Genomic DNA, 7,827 nt, shown 5'->3' with positions numbered 1-7,827 from the left:
TAGTTCTACAACAATATGTTCCAGAACAAACAAGGGGCATGCCAATTTACATTTAGTAATGAGTAACGAGCCGGATTTATTCAACAGCCAAAGGGTAAGTGAAAATGTATTTAATAGTGATCAAAACATGATCGACTTCAACGTAACGTTTGACAGGGAGATACGTGAAACAGCTACTACCATTCTAGATTTCTGTAAGACCGACTTCAAGGGGCTGAGAGAGAGAATTTCCAGAATACACTGGGAAAAATCTGTTAATGGGTAAAACGACAGGAGGTGTTAAAAATAATTAAAAGTAATAAAAAATCAATTTATCCCCCTGAGGGGCCAAAGAAAACAGGCATGGACGACTAAAGAGGTAACGGACCACTTTAAACTAAGAGTAAAAACGGAGACAAATGCGAAAAATAGCACAGATCCTGGTGAATGGGAAAGCTACAAAGAAGAGCAAAGGGACGCAAAGCAGATAGTAAGTGGTACAAAGAGGGAGATTGAAAATAACCGACTGGTGAAATGAACAGACACATAGCAGATGTAAGTTAACGCAGAGAATTATGAATTGAAACATTTTGGTAGGATGAGGAGAGGCAATGTGAATTAATGATACAATTTTAACGGGGCCAGATTTATACATGAAAATTTAGATCCCCATTTAAGCATCTGCCTCTGGAGATCAATGATCCTGAAACCGGTCATAATGCTCCCTGTATTGTATTAACCAGCTCTAAAACGTACAATTTTAAAGAGGGGGCAGGATCTGGAAGACATGGGGACATTTCCTTTGTTAATAGACGAATAGAGTATAAAAACAAGGAAGTTATGCCAAACAATTATAAAACACTTATGAGGTCTTAGCTGGAATGTTGCGTGGGGAACAAGCTTCAGGGAAGAAGTCAAGCCCTTGGAAAGGGTGCAGAATAGATTTACTAGAATACTGCCAGAGTTGGGGACCTCATTTATACGAAGAGACTGGAGAAGCTGGGATTTCTCTCCTTAGAATAGAAAATGTTAAGAGGCGATTTATGCCGCTGGTTCAAAATTATGAAGTGTTTTGATAGTGAAAAAGGAAAAAGCTTCAAAATATGACATTTAAAGTGATAAAATATCGATAGGCACAGATGGGGGTCGAACCCATGATGTTCAGTTTACGAGACCGACGCCTTACCACTTGACCACCGCGCCCTGATGAGCTGTGTGACTGGCCTCGTAATGCTACCGAATCCCACATCATTTCAATTCGGTTGTATGAACACAGACGCAAATGAAAAGACATAAAGTGGGAGAATGGAACGGGCAAATGACCAGCGCCATTTATTTGAAACTATCATAAAACATTTCATAAAATCATACATACCGATGGAGAGTACTTGGTCCATCGTACTCTTGAAGGAGCTATCCAATTTTTCCCAGATCTTTCCACAACGCCCTGCAAAATGTGCCTCTTCAAGCATTTATCCAATTCCATTTTGAGGGTTACTATTGAATCTGCAGTGCTACGGGGAAATAACAGGGTGGTAAGACGAGCTGAGAGTCAGCACGGGGTCAACGGGCCGAACTGCCTTCATCCATGCTGAAACAATTCTATGAATCGATGACTCTATGATTCACCAACTTTTCAGCAGTGCATTGCAGATTAAAGCTTAAAAAAAAACATTTCTCCTTCACTTTCATCTGTTTCCTCTGTTGTCCTCTGGATGTTGTCAGGACTGGATAGTTTCGGTTATGGAGAAAGATTGGGGTTGTTTTCTTCGGAACAGATGAGGTTAAAGGGTGACATAATTGACGTGTATAACATTATGCGGGGCCGAGATAGTGTGCATAAGAAACACCTGTACCCCTGAGCAGAGAGGTCAATAACCAGGGGGCATAGAGTTAAGGTAATTAATAAAAGGATTCCACGAGAGTCGAGGAGAAATGTTTTCGCCCAGAATGAATTTGGGTCTAGAACTCACTGACTGAAAAGTTGGTGGAGACACAATCCCTCCTCACATTTATTTAGTACTTGTATATGGATTGAATCGCCCTAATCTGCAACGCGACAGATCAAAAGCTGGGAAGTGCGATTAGGCTTGATAGCTCTTTTGATTGTCGGAAATAGGATGGGCCGAATGCTCTCCTTCCCCGACGCAAACTTCTCCGATTCTATGATTCTATGAGGTGGGGAATGCTCTTTTGTTTCCTGCACATATATCAATCCCACCATCGATGGGATCTTGCTGTGTGGTAATTGGCTGCCGTATTGCCCAACAGCACATCCAGTGACTACACTTCAAGAAGTACTTCATTTTTTGTAAAGCACGTTTTAACAAAAATATGAATTCAGTGGATGTGGGCGTAGCTAGCAAGGCTGACATGTATTGCCCAACCCTAATTGCGTTTGAGAAGATAGTGATGAACAAACTTCGTGGACCACTGCAGTACTTGGATATGCACTTGATGGCTATGGTCCAAGAGCTAGAAATTAGATTTGGCAGCATAGTACACAGTCCACCAGCAAGGACGCGATGGGCTAAATGGTTTCCTTCTGTGCTGTAAATTTCTATGGCTCTGTGGTTCAGTCACTGAGGTGATGGTACTACCAATGTACTGTTGTCGAAGCAGTTCCAAGATTTTCACCGCACGATAATGGAAAGGCGATATATTTCCTGGTTCATTATCTGCAGAGTTGATACTCGAGTTGGAAAAATCAATCTTCAACGATCATGCCCACTTCTGATCTTATGATGAAGGGCAGGTCATTGATGAAGCAGGTGATGATGAACTCCTGCAGCGATATCCTGGGCTGAGATGATTGGCATCGAACAACAACCATCTTCTTTTAGGCTAGGTATGTCTCCAGCAGTGGAGATTAACCCCGCAACCATTTCAACGTTAGAAGCCTCCTTGATGAAACATTTGACCAAATACTGTTTTGATGTCAAGGACAATAACTCTCGCCTCATTTTAGAATTAATCACTTTTGGCCATATTTGGACCAAGGCTGTAATGATGTCTGGAGGCTGGGGTTCCTGTCGGAACTCAAACTGAGCAACGGCGGGCAATTGGGTCATTCCATGTTCGTGAAAGATGCTGCAGGAATGCAAGCTCGTGCATTTACTGTTTAAAAACAGCGCACACTGCATGATGTAGGATCACATGGGTCATCGACCAGAAATCTTACTCCAACCTTCCTCTTCCCACAGCCCCTAACCAGAGTTTCAAAGCATGGCACGTTTTAAAACACCAGTTTTAAAAATATTATTTCATTCTATATTTCTTAAAGATTAAGAAGGCACAACAAGAAGACAGATATCCCAGTTTGCCGATCATGCAAATATTGGTGGTATGGTAAGGAGGGCAGTCGTTAGCGTATACTTATAAATATATATTGATACATTAAACGAATGGACGATTCAGTGGCAGATAGATTCCAAACAGGTAATTGTGTGGTCACCCATTTTAGATCACAAAGTTTAGATCCGAGTCCTAATTAAATGGAGCATAGCTCGGAGGGATGGATTTCCAACGTGGTTCGCAGTCCAAGTGCCCATCCCGCTAACCTGCAGTAGCAAGTTACAGATATATTCGAAACAACTAATGGCATGTTAGGCTTTATAACTAGGAGTTGGACTATAATGCAATGGAAGTTTTTCTTCAACTGAACAGAGATGTAGTTAGACTATATCTGGAGTACTCTAAGTTATAAAATATAATAGATTCATAGAAGTTTACAGCACAGAAGGAGGCAATTTCGGACCATCCTGTCCGTGCCACGGTTACTCATCCTAATCCCACTTTTCAGCTCCATGTCCATAACCCTGCACGTTACGGCACTTCAGGTGCACATCCAAATACTTTTTAAGGTTTAAGGTTTCTGCCTCTACCACTCTGTAGGCAGTGCATTTTAGACAACCACAACTAACTGCATGTGGAAATTTCACATCACATCTCTTGTACACCTTCTCCAAATACTATAAATGTATGCCCGCTGGTTGTTGAGCCTTCTGCTATGGGAAATAAGCCGTTTCTATCCATTATATACAGTCCGTTTGTGGGCACGGCCCCTTAGAAATAATAGGCTGGATTGGAATGTGTACAGTTCTTTATCACCAGAATGTTACCAGGTTGCGACGGGTTAAATTATGAGGAGAGATTACATAAACTAGGCCTGTACTCCCTGGAATATAGAAGGTTAAGTGGTGATTTGATTGAGGGTTTTAAAATTTTAAAACGAATTGATAAGATAGATAGAGATAAAGCTTTTTTTTACCGTTCGTGGGGGAGTTTACGACAAGAGGACATAATGTTAAAATCAGAGGAAGGCCATTCGGCCCGAGAAGTTAGGAAAATCTTCTTCAAGTAAAGGGTGATGGATTTATCTTCTACAAAAAGCAGGTTATACTAGCTCAATTAAAAATGTTAATTTTAGATTGATAGTTTTTGCTAGACATTGGTTAAAATGATGTCGAGCCAATGCAGATAGATGGAGTTACGATTGAGCTTAGCCAAGAATTAACAGAATGGCGAATAGGCACAAGGGGCGGAATGGCCTAATCCTGTTCCTGTGTTCAGGCAATTGGCAGAACACCTATTATAAATAAAGAAATGTTGTCTTGAAGGGTTAATTAAAATATATTATTTGCAGAAATTATGGATCGCTTACACGATTTCATAACAAACAAGCATTAAGTCTAATTGTCAAATCAGTTGGTTGAACATTTACCAGGAACAGAGACACATCAGTTGGATTTTAATTCCAACCCATTAACATCTCGGCCATCCTGGTCATGGGCACGCTGCAGTGCAGTGCTTGGAAATTCGGCAAATTGCTTGGAGACTCAAAATTTATTTTTCAGCGCAGAGCAAACTACACGTCTGCATACTCTGCAAACGTGGGAGGATATATACCTTGTGTTTAACTGTGGGCTGTGAAAAGCTGTACCACAAAAGCACAGCACGAGGCAAACAACGCATTGAACTGATCGTCCATAACTTGACAACAAACCCCCGTGCTTTAACCCACAGAACATGTAATCTTCCCGTCAACACTGAACATCTTTGAATGAATAATGTTAAAATGCGCGTCAACCACCCAGTATCAGCAAGCTCAGATTGAACCAGCGCATAAAGAGATAACTCATAAGGTATGGATTAAACTGATGTGGGTAGCGATGGAGAGTGACAGAGAGAAAGTCATATTTGGACGGATAAACAGATCCTCAATGAGAAAAGCTTACAGAAATTAACTGCAACTGAAATAGATATCCAGCGAGACTGACACGCGGAAAGAAAGTCAGATTCAGAGAGAAATAGAATGAATCATAGAGAGAGAAAAAGAGAACCAGCACATTAAAGGTGAGAAAATCCCTGCTGGCACGGGTGGAAATTAAATCCGTGAACTGAGGTTTACAGGTGAAAACACAAGATAACTGAGAGAGGATTGTAGCATCACAGAAGCATGGCTAGAGACACTTTCCCCAGAGCACGGCAAACTGTTCACCATCAACTAGTTACTCAATTTGCTTCGAGAGGTTGTCACCCCACAGCTTAAGAGTGTGCAGGTTGAGCGGGAGTGGGTGACTAGCAGACAGAATAGCAGTACTCGGCAGGTAGTGCACGAGGTCCCGAGTCCATCTCACTCGTCAACAGACATTAGCTTCTGAGTACCGGTGTGGAGATAGTGTCTCTGGGGAGTGCAGCCAGATCCAAATCCACGGCACCGCAGGTGGCTCAGCTGCACAGGGGAGGAGGGAGAAGAATGGCAGAGCTATAATGGTAGGAGATTCAACAGTCAGGGGAGCAGACAGGCGTTTCTGCAGCCGCAGCCGTGACACCAGAATGATATGTTACTCCCTGGAGCCAGGGTCAAGGATGTCACCGAGCGGCTGCAGGGCATTTTGATGGAGGAATGTGATCAGTCAGAGTTCATTGTCCATACTTTTACCAATGACATAGCTAGAAAGAGAGATGAGGTCTTGCAGGCAGAGTTTAAGGAGCAACGAGAGAGATTAAAAAGCAGGACCTGAAAGGTAGTAATCTCAAGAATACTCCAGGTGCCACGAATGAGTGAGTACAGAAATAGGAGGATAGAGCACGTGAATGCATGGCAGGAGAGATGGTGCAGGAGGGAGGGCTTTAGTTTCCTGAGAAATTGGGTCCACTTCTGGCGGATTTGGGACGTGTACCGAATGGGTTGCACCTCAACAGATCCGGGACCAATTACCTCGCGTGGTGGGGGGTGGGGGGGCTGGATGTGTCGGTTGCTCGTGCTGTGGGGGAGGGTTTAAACTAGTTTGGCAGGGGGATAGGAACCTGAGAATCGATTCAATAGGGAGGCGAGTAGAGTTTGAATTAAAAAGCAAAAATGTAGAAAGTGACCTGTAGGACAGAAGAAACAAGCAGGAAAAAAGGGTAAAATGTAAATTTTAAACCTTTTTCTCTCAATGCACGTAACATTCGTAACAAAACAGATGAGTTGACGGCACAAATAGATACAAATGAGTATGATCTGATAGTCATTACAGAGACGTGGTTGCAAGGTAACCAGGACTGGAAACTAAATATTCAGGAGTATTTGATATTTTGGAAGGACAGACATAAAGGAAAAAGATGAGGGATGATCTTATAGAAACATTTAAAATAATGAAAGGGATAGACAAGATAGAGGCAGAGAGGTTGTTCTGGTCGGAGAGACTAGAACTAGGAGGCACAACCTCAAAATACGGGGGAGCCAATTTAAAACCGAGTTGAGAAGGAATTTCTTCTCCCAGAGATTTGTGAATGTGTGGAATTCTCTGCCCAATGAAGCAGTTGAGGCTAGCTCATTGAATGTATTCAAGTCACAGGTAGATAGATTTTTAACCAATAAGGGAATTAAGGGTCACGGGGAGCGGGCGAGTAAGTGGAGCTGAGTCCACGGCCAGATCAGCCATGATCTTGTTGAATGGCGGAGCAGGTGCGAGGGTCTAAATGTCCTACTCCTGTTCCTAATTCTTATGTTGTTATGTTAAGAGGTGGGGTCACACTGTTAATAAAAGATGGGATCAGTGCATTAATGAGAAACAATATCGGCTCAGAGGATCAAGAGGTTGAATCAGTTTGGGTGGAGTAAAAGGAACAATAACAGGAAAAAGTCGCTGGTGGGCATAGGCTATAGGCCCCCTAAATGTAGCTACATGGATGGACAGAATATAAATCAAGAAATAATGGAGACTTGTAAAAAAGGAACAGCAATAATCATAGATGATTTATCCTTCATATTTACTGGAAACACCTAATTGGTCAGGGTAGACTTGAGGAGACGTTCATAGAGTGTATCCGGGATAGTTTACTTCGACAGCACATGCTACCCCAACCAGGGAGCAGGCTATCTTAGATCTAGTACTGTGTAATGAGACAGGATTAATAAATGATCTCGTAGTAAAAGATCGTATAGGAATGAGTGGCCATAATATGGTTGAATTTCAAACTCAGTTGGAGGGAAAGAAATTTGGTTCTCCAACCAATGTCCGAAGCATAAATAAGGGGGACAACAAAGGTTGGCTAAAGTAGATCGGAAAATAGACTACAGTGTGGGACGGTTGTAGAGCAGTCGCAGACATTTAAGGACATATTTTATAACTCGGAACAAAAATGTATCCAATGAGTAGGAAAGACTTTCAGAGAAGAGATAACCATCCGTGTCTAACTAAGGAAATAACGGAGGGTTTGAAATTGAAATCAAAGGCACACAATGTGGCGAAGACGAGTGGGAGACTAGAGCAGCAGAGAACGATTAAAAACATGATTGAAGAGGTAAGATAGATTATGAAAGTAAACGCGAACGAAATATAACAACAGATAGTAAGA

At 42.1% G+C, this 7,827-nt stretch overlaps 1 non-coding gene across 1 annotated transcript; it reads right to left on the bottom strand.

The window, feature by feature from the left end:
• Window positions 1-1,110: 1,110 nt before the first annotated feature.
• Window positions 1,111-1,182, bottom strand: trnat-cgu (transfer RNA threonine (anticodon CGU)). The gene has a single exon. It is a non-coding gene; the product is annotated as a tRNA-Thr (tRNA).
• Between the last annotated feature and the right edge of the window lie 6,645 nt (window positions 1,183-7,827).

Source organism: Pristiophorus japonicus, unplaced genomic scaffold, assembly GCF_044704955.1.
Source record: "Pristiophorus japonicus isolate sPriJap1 unplaced genomic scaffold, sPriJap1.hap1 HAP1_SCAFFOLD_37, whole genome shotgun sequence".
Lineage (NCBI taxonomy): Eukaryota > Metazoa > Chordata > Chondrichthyes > Pristiophoridae > Pristiophorus > Pristiophorus japonicus.
Note: the sequence above shows the minus strand (reverse complement) of the source record. Positions and strands in the feature narration are given on the sequence as shown.